The following is a 15,740-nucleotide window of genomic DNA, read 5'->3' as shown; positions in this document are numbered from 1 at the left end:
TTGGGACTGAGAGGATTGGTGAGATTGGGTGAGCAAATGCAGACCCTTTCAAGCAATAATGCATGGCCCCCATTCCATGGGTCCCAACTCTCCAGGTTCAAGGGAATATTACTACAGCTATAACATGTACAGGAAACCTAGAGAATGGACACACTGTGAATACGAAAGGTTTCTAAAACTCAACGAATAGTCCCTCTCCTGGTGCTCCAGTTTGACTTTCCAACTGCCTTACTATCAATCTCCCAACTTGGAGAGACAGGCCCTTTAACCTCCTGGTTTGCACAGGTTCCCAATTTGGCAGAGGATGGAAGGGACGAGGGAGAACCCATGAGAGAGTAGCTGTTAGGCATTTGGACGGACACATGTCACTCTAATTTCCCGGCAGGAAGAAGAATTAACCAAAGTCTCAGCCACCCACCGGGAACCAGTATAGGACATGATCCAAAATTTTGGACTTGTGTTCAGCTCAGAAAAAACGAGTTGAGAAATGGAGCTCAGGGGCACAGCAATTCACAAACTGGCAGAGTGATAAAGGACAACTATCGTCCAAAAATCTGTTGAGGGAAGTCAACGAGGCGGACTTGAAAGCGAGGCAAAATAGCAGGAAACAGATTTCAAGAGGTACCTTGGAATCGCCTGTAAAGCACAGGAAGAGGGGCACAACTTGGACAATGGTGCACTTGGCCAAAAAGGGCGTATGCGTTTTCTCCTGAATATATTCAGGAGAAAACGCATACGCCCTTTTTGGCCAAGCAAGCAAGCGGGCAATGCAAATCTGCACTACAAAGAAGTATCACTTCCCACCGGTCAAAAGGGACATCCACAAAATGTGTAAAAACCAGAAAGGCAAGACAGGCCCTGGAGAACTGGGAGCCTTGTTATGCTGATGGGCGGGATGTAAATTGCCAACTGCCTCACTGGAAGAGTGCATTGTGTTCCCTAAAACAAGTAAACAACAGAGCTACAGAGCCAAGGCCACTTCCAGTCTAGGGAATATACCTTGGGAAAACTGAAAATCAATAAGAAAGTGCCACCTCCAAATTTAGGGCTGCACTGACTACAAGAACCTCAACTTGGGTACACCTTAAATATCCCAGGAAATATAAAAATGGTTCAAAACATTGTGGTACTTACGTACGATGGAATATCCCTCAGCCATGAAATCAATGTCATAAGACCAGTAGCAGCAAAGTGAGTGGATTCAGGTACGATGATTCTAAGTGAAATAAGTCACACAGAAAAAGAAACTTATCATAAGATATCACTTATGAAGATCCTGTAAACATGGCTACTCGTGAATTGAGTTAGGAAAGAGAACAGAGTCTCACATTTAGAAAACACTCTTATGCCTGCATAAAGGGGAAGGAGAGGTGGGGTGATGCATAAAACCAGAGTTTGATATAAGCACAGGGACCGTTTCAAAAACCAACTTTGGAACTGACAAGACCGACACCTTCCTCAGTGAAAGAGACTCAAAGCCCCATATTTCCCGCAGAGGAATATATCTGACTAGTAAGAATCTTAAAACCTATGTATTGATATGTCTCCATAAGGGAATCAAGTGTGTCTAGAATGGCATAAACATGGCAGCGAGTATCAGCTCAAACCCACTATAAAAAGGAATTTCAAAAGCAAAACCAAAAAACAGGGAAATTCTTTACAATTCCTTCAGGGTGTCTGAGGAAACCTGGAAAGACCCTATCTACAATGACAGCTGGATGTGGCATAAGGCTGGACACTTGGGACTGAGAGGATTGGTGAGATTGGGTGAGCAAATGCAGACCCTTTCAAGCAATAATGCATGGCCCCCATTCCATGGGTCCCAACTCTCCAGGTTCAAGGGAATATTACTACAGCTATAACATGTACAGGAAACCTAGAGAATGGACACACTGTGAATACGAAAGGTTTCTAAAACTCAACGAATAGTCCCTCTCCTGGTGCTCCAGTTTGACTTTCCAACTGCCTTACTATCAATCTCCCAACTTGGAGAGACAGGCCCTTTAACCTCCTGGTTTGCACAGGTTCCCAATTTGGCAGAGGATGGAAGGGACGAGGGAGAACCCATGAGAGAGTAGCTGTTAGGCATTTGGACGGACACATGTCACTCTAATTTCCCGGCAGGAAGAAGAATTAACCAAAGTCTCAGCCACCCACCGGGAACCAGTATAGGACATGATCCAAAATTTTGGACTTGCGTTCAGCTCAGAAAAAACGAGTTGAGAAATGGAGCTCAGGGGCACAGCAATTCACAAACTGGCAGAGTGATAAAGGACAACTATCGTCCAAAAATCTGTTGAGGGAAGTCAACGAGGCGGACTTGAAAGCGAGGCAAAATAGCAGGAAACAGATTTCAAGAGGTACCTTGGAATCGCCTGTAAAGCACAGGAAGAGGGGCACAACTTGGACAATGGTGCACTTGGCCAAAAAGGGCGTATGCGTTTTCTCCTGAATATATTCAGGAGAAAACGCATACGCCCTTTTTGGCCAAGCAAGCAAGCGGGCAATGCAAATCTGCACTACAAAGTAGTATCACTTCCCACCGGTCAAAAGGGACATCCACAAAATGTGTAAAAACCAGAAAGGCAAGACAGGCCCTGGAGAACTGGGAGCCTTGTTATGCTGATGGGCGGGATGTAAATTGCCAACTGCCTCACTGGAAGAGTGCATTGTGTTCCCTAAAACAAGTAAACAACAGAGCTACAGAGCCAAGGCCACTTCCAGTCTAGGGAATATACCTTGGGAAAACTGAAAATCAATAAGAAAGTGCCACCTCCAAATTTAGGGCTGCACTGACTACAAGAACCTCAACTTGGGTACACCTTAAATATCCCAGGAAATATAAAAATGGTTCAAAACATTGTGGTACTTACGTAGGATGGAATATCCCTCAGCCATGAAATCAATGTCATAAGACCAGTAGCAGCAAAGTGAGTGGATTCAGGTACAATGATTCTAAGTGAAATAAGTCACACAGAAAAAGAAACTTATCATAAGATATCACTTATGAAGATCCTGTAAACATGTCTACACGTGAACTGAGTTAGGAAAGAGAACAGAGTCTCACATTTAGAAAACACTCTTATGCCTGCATAAAGGGGAAGGAGAGGTGGGGTGATGCATAAAACCAGAGTTTGATATAAGCACAGGGACCGTTTCAAAAACCAACTTTGGAACTGACAAGACCGACACCTTCCTCAGTGAAAGAGACTCAAAACCCCATATTTCCCGCAGAGGAATATATCTGACTAGTAAGAATCTTAAAACCTATGTATTGATATGTCTCCATAAGGGAATCAAGTGTGTCTAGAGTGGCATAAACATGGCAGCGAGTATCAGCTCAAACCCACTATAAAAAGGAATTTCAAAAGCAAAACCAAAAAACAGGGAAATTCTTTACAATTCCTTCAGGGTGTCTGAGGAAACCTGGAAAGACCCTATCTACAATGACAGCTGGATGTGGCATAAGGCTGGACACTTGGGACTGAGAGGATTGGTGAGATTGGGTGAGCAAATGCAGACCCTTTCAAGCAATAATGCATGGCCCCCATTCCATGGGTCCCAACTCTCCAGGTTCAAGGGAATATTACTACAGCTATAACATGTACAGGAAACCTAGAGAATGGACACACTGTGAATACGAAAGGTTTCTAAAACTCAACGAATAGTCCCTCTCCTGGTGCTCCAGTTTGACTTTCCAACTGCCTTACTATCAATCTCCCAACTTGGAGAGACAGGCCCTTTAACCTCCTGGTTTGCACAGGTTCCCAATTTGGCAGAGGATGGAAGGGACGAGGGAGAACCCATGAGAGAGTAGCTGTTAGGCATTTGGACGGACACATGTCACTCTAATTTCCCGGCAGGAAGAAGAATTAACCAAATTCTCAGCCACCACCGGGAACCAGTATAGGACATGATCCAAAATTTTGGACTTGTGTTCAGCTCAGAAAAAACGAGTTGAGAAATGGAGCTCAGGGGCACAGCAATTCACAAACTGGCAGAGTGATAAAGGACAACTATCGTCCAAAAATCTGTTGAGGGAAGTCAACGAGGCGGACTTGAAAGCGAGGCAAAATAGCAGGAAACAGATTTCAAGAGGTACCTTGGAATCGCCAGTAAAGCACAGGAAGAGGGGCACAACTTGGACAATGGTGCACTTGGCCAAAAAGGGCGTATGCGTTTTCTCCTGAATATATTCAGGAGAAAACGCATACGCCCTTTTTGGCCAAGCAAGCAAGCGGGCAATGCAAATCTGCACTACAAAGAAGTATCACTTCCCACCGGTCAAAAGGGACATCCACAAAATGTGTAAAAACCAGAAAGGCAAGACAGGCCCTGGAGAACTGGGAGCCTTGTTATGCTGATGGGCGGCATGTAAATTGCCAACTGCCTCACTGGAAGAGTGCATTGTGTTCCCTAAAACAAGTAAACAACAGAGCTACAGAGCCAAGGCCACTTCCAGTCTAGGGAATATACCTTGGGAAAACGGAAAATCAATAAGAAAGTGCCACCTCCAAATTTAGGGCTGCACTGACTACAAGAACCTCAACTTGGGTACACCTTAAATATCCCAGGAAATATAAAAATGGTTCAAAACATTGTGGTACTTACGTACGATGGAATATCCCTCAGCCATGAAATCAATGTCATAAGACCAGTAGCAGCGAAGTGAGTGGATTCAGGTACGATGATTCTAAGTGAAAAAAGTCACACAGAAAAAGAAACTTATCATAAGATATCACTTATGAAGATCCTGTAAACATGGCTACTCGTGAATTGAGTTAGGAAAGAGAACAGAGTCTCACATTTAGAAAACACTCTTATGCCTGCATAAAGGGGAAGGAGAGGTGGGGTGATGCATAAAACCAGAGTTTGATATAAGCACAGGGACCGTTTCAAAAACCAACTTTGGAATTGACAAGACCGACACCTTCCTCAGTGAAAGAGACTCAAAACCCCATATTTCCCACAGAGGAATATATCTGACTAGTAAGAATCTTAAAACCTATGTATTGATATGTCTCCATAAGGGAATCAAGTGTGTCTAGAGTGGCATAAACATGGCAGCGAGAATCAGCTCAAACCCAGTATAAAAAGGAATTTCAAAAGCAAAACCAAAAAACAGGGAAATTCTTTACAATTCCTTCAGGGTGTCTGAGGAAACCTGGAAAGACCCTATCTACAATGACAGCTGGATGTGGCATAAGGCTGGACACTTGGGACTGAGAGGATTGGTGAGATTGGGTGAGCAAATGCAGACCCTTTCAAGCAATAATGCATGGCCCCCATTCCATGGGTCCCAACTCTCCAGGTTCAAGGGAATATTACTACAGCTATAACATGTACAGGAAACCTAGAGAATGGACACACTGTGAATACGAAAGGTTTCTAAAACTCAACGAATAGTCCCTCTCCTGGTGCTCCAGTTTGACTTTCCAACTGCCTTACTATCAATCTCCCAACTTGGAGAGACAGGCCCTTTAACCTCCTGGTTTGCACAGGTTCCCAATTTGGCAGAGGATGGAAGGGACGAGGGAGAACCCATGAGAGAGTAGCTGTTAGGCATTTGGACGGTCACATGTCACTCTAATTTCCCGGCAGGAAGAAGAATTAACCAAAGTCTCAGCCACCCACCGGGAACCAGTATAGGACATGATCCAAAATTTTGGACTTGCGTTCAGCTCACAAAGAACGAGTTGAGAAATGGAGCTCAGGGGCACAGCAATTCACAAACTGGCAGAGTGATAAAGGACAACTATCGTCCTAAAATCTGTTGAGGGAAGTCAACGAGGCGGACTTGAAAGTGAGGCAAAATAGCAGGAAACAGATTTCAAGAGGTACCTTGGAATCGCCTGTAAAGCACAGGAAGAGGGGCACAACTTGGACAATGGTGCACTTGGCCAAAAAGGGCGTATGCGTTTTCTCCTGAATATATTCAGGAGAAAACGCATACGCCCTTTTTGGCCAAGCAAGCAAGCGGGCAATGCAAATCTGCACTACAAAGAAGTATCACTTCCCACCAGTAAAAATGGACATCCACAAAATGTGTAAAAACCAGAAAGGCAAGACAGGCCCTGGAGAACTGGGAGCCTTGTTATGCTGATGGGCGGGATGTAAATGGCCAACTGCCTCACTGGAGGAGTGCATTGTGTTCCCTAAAACAAGTAAACAACAGAGCTACAGAGCCAAGGACACTTCCAGTCTAGGGAATATACCTTGGGAAAACTGAAAATCAATAAGAAAGAGCCACCTCCAAATTTAGGGCTGCACTGACTACAAGAACCTCAACTTGGGTACACCTTAAATATCCCAGGAAATATAAAAATGGTTCAAAACATTGTGGTACTTACGTAGGATGGAATATCCCTCAGCCATGAAATCAATGTCATAAGACCAGTAGCAGCAAAGTGAGTGGATTCAGGTACGATGATTCTAAGTGAAATAAGTCACACAGAAAAAGAAACTTATCATAAGATATCACTTATGAAGATCCTGTAAACATGGCTACACGTGAACTGAGTTAGGAAAGAGAACAGAGTCTCACATTTAGAAAACACTCTTATGCCTGCATAAAGGGGAAGGAGAGGTGGGGTGATGCATAAAACCAGAGTTTGATATAAGCACAGGGACCGTTTCAAAAACCAACTTTGGAACTGACAAGACCGACACCTTCCTCAGTGAAAGAGACTCAAAGCCCCATATTTCCCGCAGAGGAATATATCTGACTAGTAAGAATCTTAAAACCTATGTATTGATATGTCTCCATAAGGGAATCAAGTGTGTCTAGAGTGGCATAAACATGGCAGCGAGTATCAGCTCAAACCCACTATAAAAAGGAATTTCAAAAGCAAAACCAAAAAACAGGGAAATTCTTTACAATTCCTTCAGGGTGTCTGAGGAAACCTGGAAAGACCCTATCTACAATGACAGCTGGATGTGGCATAAGGCTGGACACTTGGGACTGAGAGGATTGGTGAGATTGGGTGAGCAAATGCAGACCCTTTCAAGCAATAATGCATGGCCCCCATTCCATGGGTCCCAACTCTCCAGGTTCAAGGGAATATTACTACAGCTATAACATGTACAGGAAACCTAGAGAATGGACACACTGTGAATACGAAAGGTTTCTAAAACTCAACGAATAGTCCCTCTCCTGGTGCTCCAGTTTGACTTTCCAACTGCCTTACTATCAATCTCCCAACTTGGAGAGACAGGCCCTTTAACCTCCTGGTTTGCACAGGTTCCCAATTTGGCAGAGGATGGAAGGGACGAGGGAGAACCCATGAGAGAGTAGCTGTTAGGCATTTGGACGGACACATGTCACTCTAATTTCCCGGCAGGAAGAAGAATTAACCAAAGTCTCAGCCACCCACCGGGAACCAGTATAGGACATGATCCAAAATTTTGGACTTGTGTTCAGCTCAGAAAAAACGAGTTGAGAAATGGAGCTCAGGGGCACAGCAATTCACAAACTGGCAGAGTGATAAAGGACAACTATCGTCCAAAAATCTGTTGAGGGAAGTCAACGAGGCGGACTTGAAAGCGAGGCAAAATAGCAGGAAACAGATTTCAAGAGGTACCTTGGAATCGCCTGTAAAGCACAGGAAGAGGGGCACAACTTGGACAATGGTGCACTTGGCCAAAAAGGGCGTATGCGTTTTCTCCTGAATATATTCAGGAGAAAACGCATACGCCCTTTTTGGCCAAGCAAGCAAGCGGGCAATGCAAATCTGCACTACAAAGAAGTATCACTTCCCACCGGTCAAAAGGGACATCCACAAAATGTGTAAAAACCAGAAAGGCAAGACAGGCCCTGGAGAACTGGGAGCCTTGTTATGCTGATGGGCGGGATGTAAATTGCCAACTGCCTCACTGGAAGAGTGCATTGTGTTCCCTAAAACAAGTAAACAACAGAGCTACAGAGCCAAGGCCACTTCCAGTCTAGGGAATATACCTTGGGAAAACTGAAAATCAATAAGAAAGTGCCACCTCCAAATTTAGGGCTGCACTGACTACAAGAACCTCAACTTGGGTACACCTTAAATATCCCAGGAAATATAAAAATGGTTCAAAACATTGTGGTACTTACGTACGATGGAATATCCCTCAGCCATGAAATCAATGTCATAAGACCAGTAGCAGCAAACTGAGTGGATTCAGGTACGATGATTCTAAGTGAAATAAGTCACACAGAAAAAGAAACTTATCATAAGATATCACTTATGAAGATCCTGTAAACATGGCTACTCGTGAATTGAGTTAGGAAAGAGAACAGAGTCTCACATTTAGAAAACACTCTTATGCCTGCATAAAGGGGAAGGAGAGGTGGGGTGATGCATAAAACCAGAGTTTGATATAAGCACAGGGACGGTTTCAAAAACCAACTTTGGAATTGACAAGACCGACACCTTCCTCAGTGAAAGAGACTCAAAACCCCATATTTCCCACAGTGGAATATATCTGACTAGTAAGAATCTTAAAACCTATGTATTGATATGTCTCCATAAGGGAATCAAGTGTGTCTAGAGTGGCATAAACATGGCAGCGAGAATCAGCTCAAACCCAGTATAAAAAGGAATTTCAAAAGCAAAACCAAAAAACAGGGAAATTCTTTACAATTCCTTCAGGGTGTCTGAGGAAACCTGGAAAGACCCTATCTACAATGACAGCTGGATGTGGCATAAGGCTGGACACTTGGGACTGAGAGGATTGGTGAGATTGGGTGAGCAAATGCAGACCCTTTCAAGCAATAATGCATGGCCCCCATTCCATGGGTCCCAACTCTCCAGGTTCAAGGGAATATTACTACAGCTATAACATGTACAGGAAACCTAGAGAATGGACACACTGTGAATACGAAAGGTTTCTAAAACTCAACGAATAGTCCCTCTCCTGGTGCTCCAGTTTGACTTTCCACCTGCCTTACTATCAATCTCCCAACTTGGAGAGACAGGCCCTTTAACCTCCTGGTTTTCACAGGTTCCCAATTTGGCAGAGGATGGAAGGGACGAGGGAGAACCCATGAGAGAGTAGCTGTTAGGCATTTGGACGGGCACATGTCACTCTAATTTCCCGGCAGGAAGAAGAATTAACCAAAGTCTCAGCCACCCACCGGGAACCAGTATAGGACATGATCCAAAATTTTGGACTTGCGTTCAGCTCACAAAAAACGAGTTGAGAAATGGAGCTCAGGGGCACAGCAATTCACAAACTGGCAGAGTGATAAAGGACAACTATCGTCCAAAAATCTGTTGAGGGAAGTCAACGAGGCGGACTTGAAAGCGAGGCAAAATAGCAGGAAACAGATTTCAAGAGGTACCTTGGAATCGCCTGTAAAGCACAGGAAGAGGGGCACAACTTGGACAATGGTGCACTTGGCCAAAAAGGGCGTATGCGTTTTCTCCTGAATATATTCAGGAGAAAACGCATACGCCCTTTTTGGCCAAGCAAGCAAGCGGGCAATGCAAATCTGCACTACAAAGAAGTATCACTTCCCACCGGTCAAAAGGGACATCCACAAAATGTGTAAAAACCAGAAAGGCAAGACAGGCCCTGGAGAAATGGGAGCCTTGTTATGCTGATGGGCGGGATGTAAATTGCCAACTGCCTCACTGGAAGAGTGCATTGTGTTCCCTAAAACAAGTAAACAACAGAGCTACAGAGCCAAGGCCACTTCCAGTCTAGGGAATATACCTTGGGAAAACTGAAAATCAATAAGAAAGAGCCACCTCCAAATTTAGGGCTGCACTGACTACAAGAACCTCAACTTGGGTACACCTTAAATATCCCAGGAAATATAAAAATGGTTCAAAACATTGTGGTACTTACGTACGATGGAATATCCCTCAGCCATGAAATCAATGTCATAAGACCAGTAGCAGCAAAGTGAGTGGATTCAGGTACGATGATTCTAAGTGAAATAAGTCACACAGAAAAAGAAACTTATCATAAGATATCACTTATGAAGATCCTGTAAACATGGCTACTCGTGAATTGAGTTAGGAAAGAGAACAGAGTCTCACATTTAGAAAACACTCTTATGCCTGCATAAAGGGGAAGGAGAGGTGGGGTGATGCATAAAACCAGAGTTTGATATAAGCTCAGGGACCGTTTCAAAAACCAACTTTGGAATTGACAAGACCGACACCTTCCTCAGTGAAAGAGACTCAAAACCCCATATTTCCCACAGAGGAATATATCTGACTAGTAAGAATCTTAAAACCTATGTATTGATATGTCTCCATAAGGGAATCAAGTGTGTCTAGAGTGGCATAAACATGGCAGCGAGAATCAGCTCAAACCCAGTATAAAAAGGAATTTCAAAAGCAAAACCAAAAAACAGGGAAATTCTTTACAATTCCTTCAGGGTGTCTGAGGAAACCTGGAAAGACCCTATCTACAATGACAGCTGGATGTGGCATAAGGCTGGACACTTGGGACTGAGAGGATTGGTGAGATTGGGTGAGCAAATGCAGACCCTTTCAAGCAATAATGCATGGCCCCCATTCCATGGGTCCCAACTCTCCAGGTTCAAGGGAATATTACTACAGCTATAACATGTACAGGAAACCTAGAGAATGGACACACTGTGAATACGAAAGGTTTCTAAAACTCAACGAATAGTCCCTCTCCTGGTGCTCCAGTTTGACTTTCCACCTGCCTTACTATCAATCTCCCAACTTGGAGAGACAGGCCCTTTAACCTCCTGGTTTGCACAGGTTCCCAATTTGGCAGAGGATGGAAGGGACGAGGGAGAACCCATGAGAGAGTAGCTGTTAGGCATTTGGACGGGCACATGTCACTCTAATTTCCCGGCAGGAAGAAGAATTAACCAAAGTCTCAGCCACCCACCGGGAACCAGTATAGGACATGATCCAAAATTTTGGACTTGCGTTCAGCTCACAAAAAACGAGTTGAGAAATGGAGCTCAGGGGCACAGCAATTCACAAACTGGCAGAGTGATAAAGGACAACTATCGTCCAAAAATCTGTTGAGGGAAGTCAACGAGGCGGACTTGAAAGCGAGGCAAAATAGCAGGAAACAGATTTCAAGAGGTACCTTGGAATCGCCTGTAAAGCACAGGAAGAGGGGCACAACTTGGACAATGGTGCACTTGGCCAAAAAGGGCGTATGCGTTTTCTCCTGAATATATTCAGGAGAAAACGCATACGCCCTTTTTGGCCAAGCAAGCAAGCGGGCAATGCAAATCTGCACTACAAAGAAGTATCACTTCCCACCGGTCAAAAGGGACATCCACAAAATGTGTAAAAACCAGAAAGGCAAGACAGGCCCTGGAGAACTGGGAGCCTTGTTATGCTGATGGGCGGGATGTAAATTGCCAACTGCCTCACTGGAAGAGTGCATTGTGTTCCCTAAAACAAGTAAACAACAGAGCTACAGAGCCAAGGCCACTTCCAGTCTAGGGAATATACCTTGGGAAAACTGAAAATCAATAAGAAAGAGCCACCTCCAAATTTAGGGCTGCACTGACTACAAGAACCTCAACTTGGGTACACCTTAAATATCCCAGGAAATATAAAAATGGTTCAAAACATTGTGGTACTTACGTACGATGGAATATCCCTCAGCCATGAAATCAATGTCATAAGACCAGTAGCAGCAAAGTGAGTGGATTCAGGTACGATGATTCTAAGTGAAATAAGTCACACAGAAAAAGAAACTTATCATAAGATATCACTTATGAAGATCCTGTAAACATGGCTACTCGTGAATTGAGTTAGGAAAGAGAACAGAGTCTCACATTTAGAAAACACTCTTATGCCTGCATAAAGGGGAAGGAGAGGTGGGGTGATGCATAAAACCAGAGTTTGATATAAGCTCAGGGACCGTTTCAAAAACCAACTTTGGAATTGACAAGACCGACACCTTCCTCAGTGAAAGAGACTCAAAACCCCATATTTCCCACAGAGGAATATATCTGACTAGTAAGAATCTTAAAACCTATGTATTGATATGTCTCCATAAGGGAATCAAGTGTGTCTAGAGTGGCATAAACATGGCAGCGAGAATCAGCTCAAACCCACTATAAAAAGGAATTTCAAAAGCAAAACCAAAAAACAGGGAAATTCTTTACAATTCCTTCAGGGTGTCTGAGGAAACCTGGAAAGACCCTATCTACAATGACAGCTGGATGTGGCATAAGGCTGGACACTTGGGACTGAGAGGATTGGTGAGATTGGGTGAGCAAATGCAGACCCTTTCAAGCAATAATGCATGGCCCCCATTCCATGGGTCCCAACTCTCCAGGTTCAAGGGAATATTACTACAGCTATAACATGTACAGGAAACCTAGAGAATGGACACACTGTGAATACGAAAGGTTTCTAAAACTCAACGAATAGTCCCTCTCCTGGTGCTCCAGTTTGACTTTCCACCTGCCTTACTATCAATCTCCCAACTTGGAGAGACAGGCCCTTTAACCTCCTGGTTTGCACAGGTTCCCAATTTGGCAGAGGATGGAAGGGACGAGGGAGAACCCATGAGAGAGTAGCTGTTAGGCATTTGGACGGGCACATGTCACTCTAATTTCCCGGCAGGAAGAAGAATTAACCAAAGTCTCAGCCACCCACCGGGAACCAGTATAGGACATGATCCAAAATTTTGGACTTGCGTTCAGCTCACAAAAAACGAGTTGAGAAATGGAGCTCAGGGGCACAGCAATTCACAAACTGGCAGAGTGATAAAGGACAACTATCGTCCAAAAATCTGTTGAGGGAAGTCAACGAGGCGGACTTGAAAGCGAGGCAAAATAGCAGGAAACAGATTTCAAGAGGTACCTTGGAATCGCCTGTAAAGCACAGGAAGAGGGGCACAACTTGGACAATGGTGCACTTGGCCAAAAAGGGCGTATGCGTTTTCTCCTGAATATATTCAGGAGAAAACGCATACGCCCTTTTTGGCCAAGCAAGCAAGCGGGCAATGCAAATCTGCACTACAAAGAAGTATCACTTCCCACCGGTCAAAAGGGACATCCACAAAATGTGTAAAAACCAGAAAGGCAAGACAGGCCCTGGAGAACTGGGAGCCTTGTTATGCTGATGGGCGGGATATAAATTGCCAACTGCCTCACTGGAGGAGTGCATTGTGTTCCCTAAAACAAGTAAACAACAGAGCTACAGAGCCAAGGCCACTTCCAGTCTAGGGAATATACCTTGGGAAAACTGAAAATCAATAAGAAAGAGCCACCTCCAAATTTAGGGCTGCACTGACTACAAGAACCTCAACTTGGGTACACCTTAAATATCCCAGGAAATATAAAAATGGTTCAAAACATTGTGGTACTTACGTACGATGGAATATCCCTCAGCCATGAAATCAATGTCATAAGACCAGTAGCAGCAAAGTGAGTGGATTCAGGTACGATGATTCTAAGTGAAATAAGTCACACAGAAAAAGAAACTTATCATAAGATATCACTTATGAAGATCCTGTAAACATGGCTACACGTGAACTGAGTTAGGAAAGAGAACAGAGTCTCACATTTAGAAAACACTCTTATGCCTTCATAAAGGGGAAGGAGAGGTGGGGTGATGCATAAAACCAGAGTTTGATATAAGCACAGGGACCGTTCCAAAAACCAACTTTGGAATAGACAAGACCTACACCTTCCTCAGTGAAAGAGACTCAAAGCCCCATATTTCCCGCAGAGGAATATATCTGACTAGTAAGAATCTTAAAACCTATGTATTGATATGACTCCATAAGGGAATCAAGTGTGTCTACAGTGGCATAAACATGGCAGCGAGAATCAGCTCAAACCCAGTATAAAAAGGAATTTCAAAAGCAAAACCAAAAAACAGGGAAATTCTTTACAATTCCTTCAGGGTGTCTGAGGAAACCAGGAAAGACCCTATCTACAATGACAGCTGGATGTGGCATAAGGCTGGACACTTGGGACTGAGAGGATTGGTGAGATTGGGTGAGCAAATGCAGACCCTTTCAAGCAATAATGCATGGCCCCCATTCCATGGGTCCCAACTCTCCAGGTTCAAGGGAATATTACTACAGCTATAACATGTACAGGAAACCTAGAGAATGGACACACTGTGAATACGAAAGGTTTCTAAAACTCAATGAATAGTCCCTCTCCTGGTGCTCCAGTTTGACTTTCCAACTGCCTTACTATCAATCTCCCAACTTGGAGAGACAGGCCCTTTAACCTCCTGGTTTGCACAGGTTCCCAATTTGGCAGAGGATGGAAGGGACGAGGGAGAACCCATGAGAGAGTAGCTGTTAGGCATTTGGACGGACACATGTCACTCTAATTTCCCGGCAGGAAGAAGAATTAACCAAATTCTCAGCCACCACCGGGAACCAGTATAGGACATGATCCAAAATTTTGGACTTGTGTTCAGCTCAGAAAAAACGAGTTGAGAAATGGAGCTCAGGGGCACAGCAATTCACAAACTGGCAGAGTGATAAAGGACAACTATCGTCCAAAAATCTGTTGAGGGAAGTCAACGAGGCGGACTTGAAAGCGAGGCAAAATAGCAGGAAACAGATTTCAAGAGGTACCTTGGAATCGCCTGTAAAGCACAGGAAGAGGGGCACAACTTGGACAATGGTGCACTTGGCCAAAAAGGGCGTATGCGTTTTCTCCTGAATATATTCAGGAGAAAACGCATACGCCCTTTTTGGCCAAGCAAGCAAGCGGGCAATGCAAATCTGCACTACAAAGAAGTATCACTTCCCACCGGTCAAAAGGGACATCCACAAAATGTGTAAAAACCAGAAAGGCAAGACAGGCCCTGGAGAACTGGGAGCCTTGTTATGCTGATGGGCGGCATGTAAATTGCCAACTGCCTCACTGGAAGAGTGCATTGTGTTCCCTAAAACAAGTAAACAACAGAGCTACAGAGCCAAGGCCACTTCCAGTCTAGGGAATATACCTTGGGAAAACGGAAAATCAATAAGAAAGTGCCACCTCCAAATTTAGGGCTGCACTGACTACAAGAACCTCAACTTGGGTACACCTTAAATATCCCAGGAAATATAAAAATGGTTCAAAACATTGTGGTACTTACGTACGATGGAATATCCCTCAGCCATGAAATCAATGTCATAAGACCAGTAGCAGCAAAGTGAGTGGATTCAGGTACGATGATTCTAAGTGAAATAAGTCACACAGAAAAAGAAACTTATCATAAGATATCACTTATGAAGATCCTGTAAACATGGCTACTCGTGAATTGAGTTAGGAAAGAGAACAGAGTCTCACATTTAGAAAACACTCTTATGCCTGCATAAAGGGGAAGGAGAGGTGGGGTGATGCATAAAACCAGAGTTTGATATAAGCACAGGGACCGTTTCAAAAACCAACTTTGGAATTGACAAGACCGACACCTTCCTCAGTGAAAGAGACTCAAAACCCCATATTTCCCACAGAGGAATATATCTGACTAGTAAGAATCTTAAAACCTATGTATTGATATGTCTCCATAAGGGAATCAAGTGTGTCTAGAGTGGCATAAACATGGCAGCGAGAATCAGCTCAAACCCAGTATAAAAAGGAATTTCAAAAGCAAAACCAAAAAACAGGGAAATTCTTTACAATTCCTTCAGGGTGTCTGAGGAAACCTGGAAAGACCCTATCTACAATGACAGCTGGATGTGGCATAAGGCTGGACACTTGGGACTGAGAGGATTGGTGAGATTGGGTGAGCAAATGCAGACCCTTTCAAGCAATAATGCATGGCCCCCATTCCATGGGTCCCAACTCT

This window comes from Mesoplodon densirostris, chromosome 3, assembly GCF_025265405.1.
Source record: "Mesoplodon densirostris isolate mMesDen1 chromosome 3, mMesDen1 primary haplotype, whole genome shotgun sequence".
Taxonomy (NCBI): Eukaryota; Metazoa; Chordata; class Mammalia; order Artiodactyla; family Ziphiidae; genus Mesoplodon; species Mesoplodon densirostris.
The sequence above is the reverse complement of the archived record's forward strand: the minus strand, read 5'-3'. Positions refer to the sequence as shown.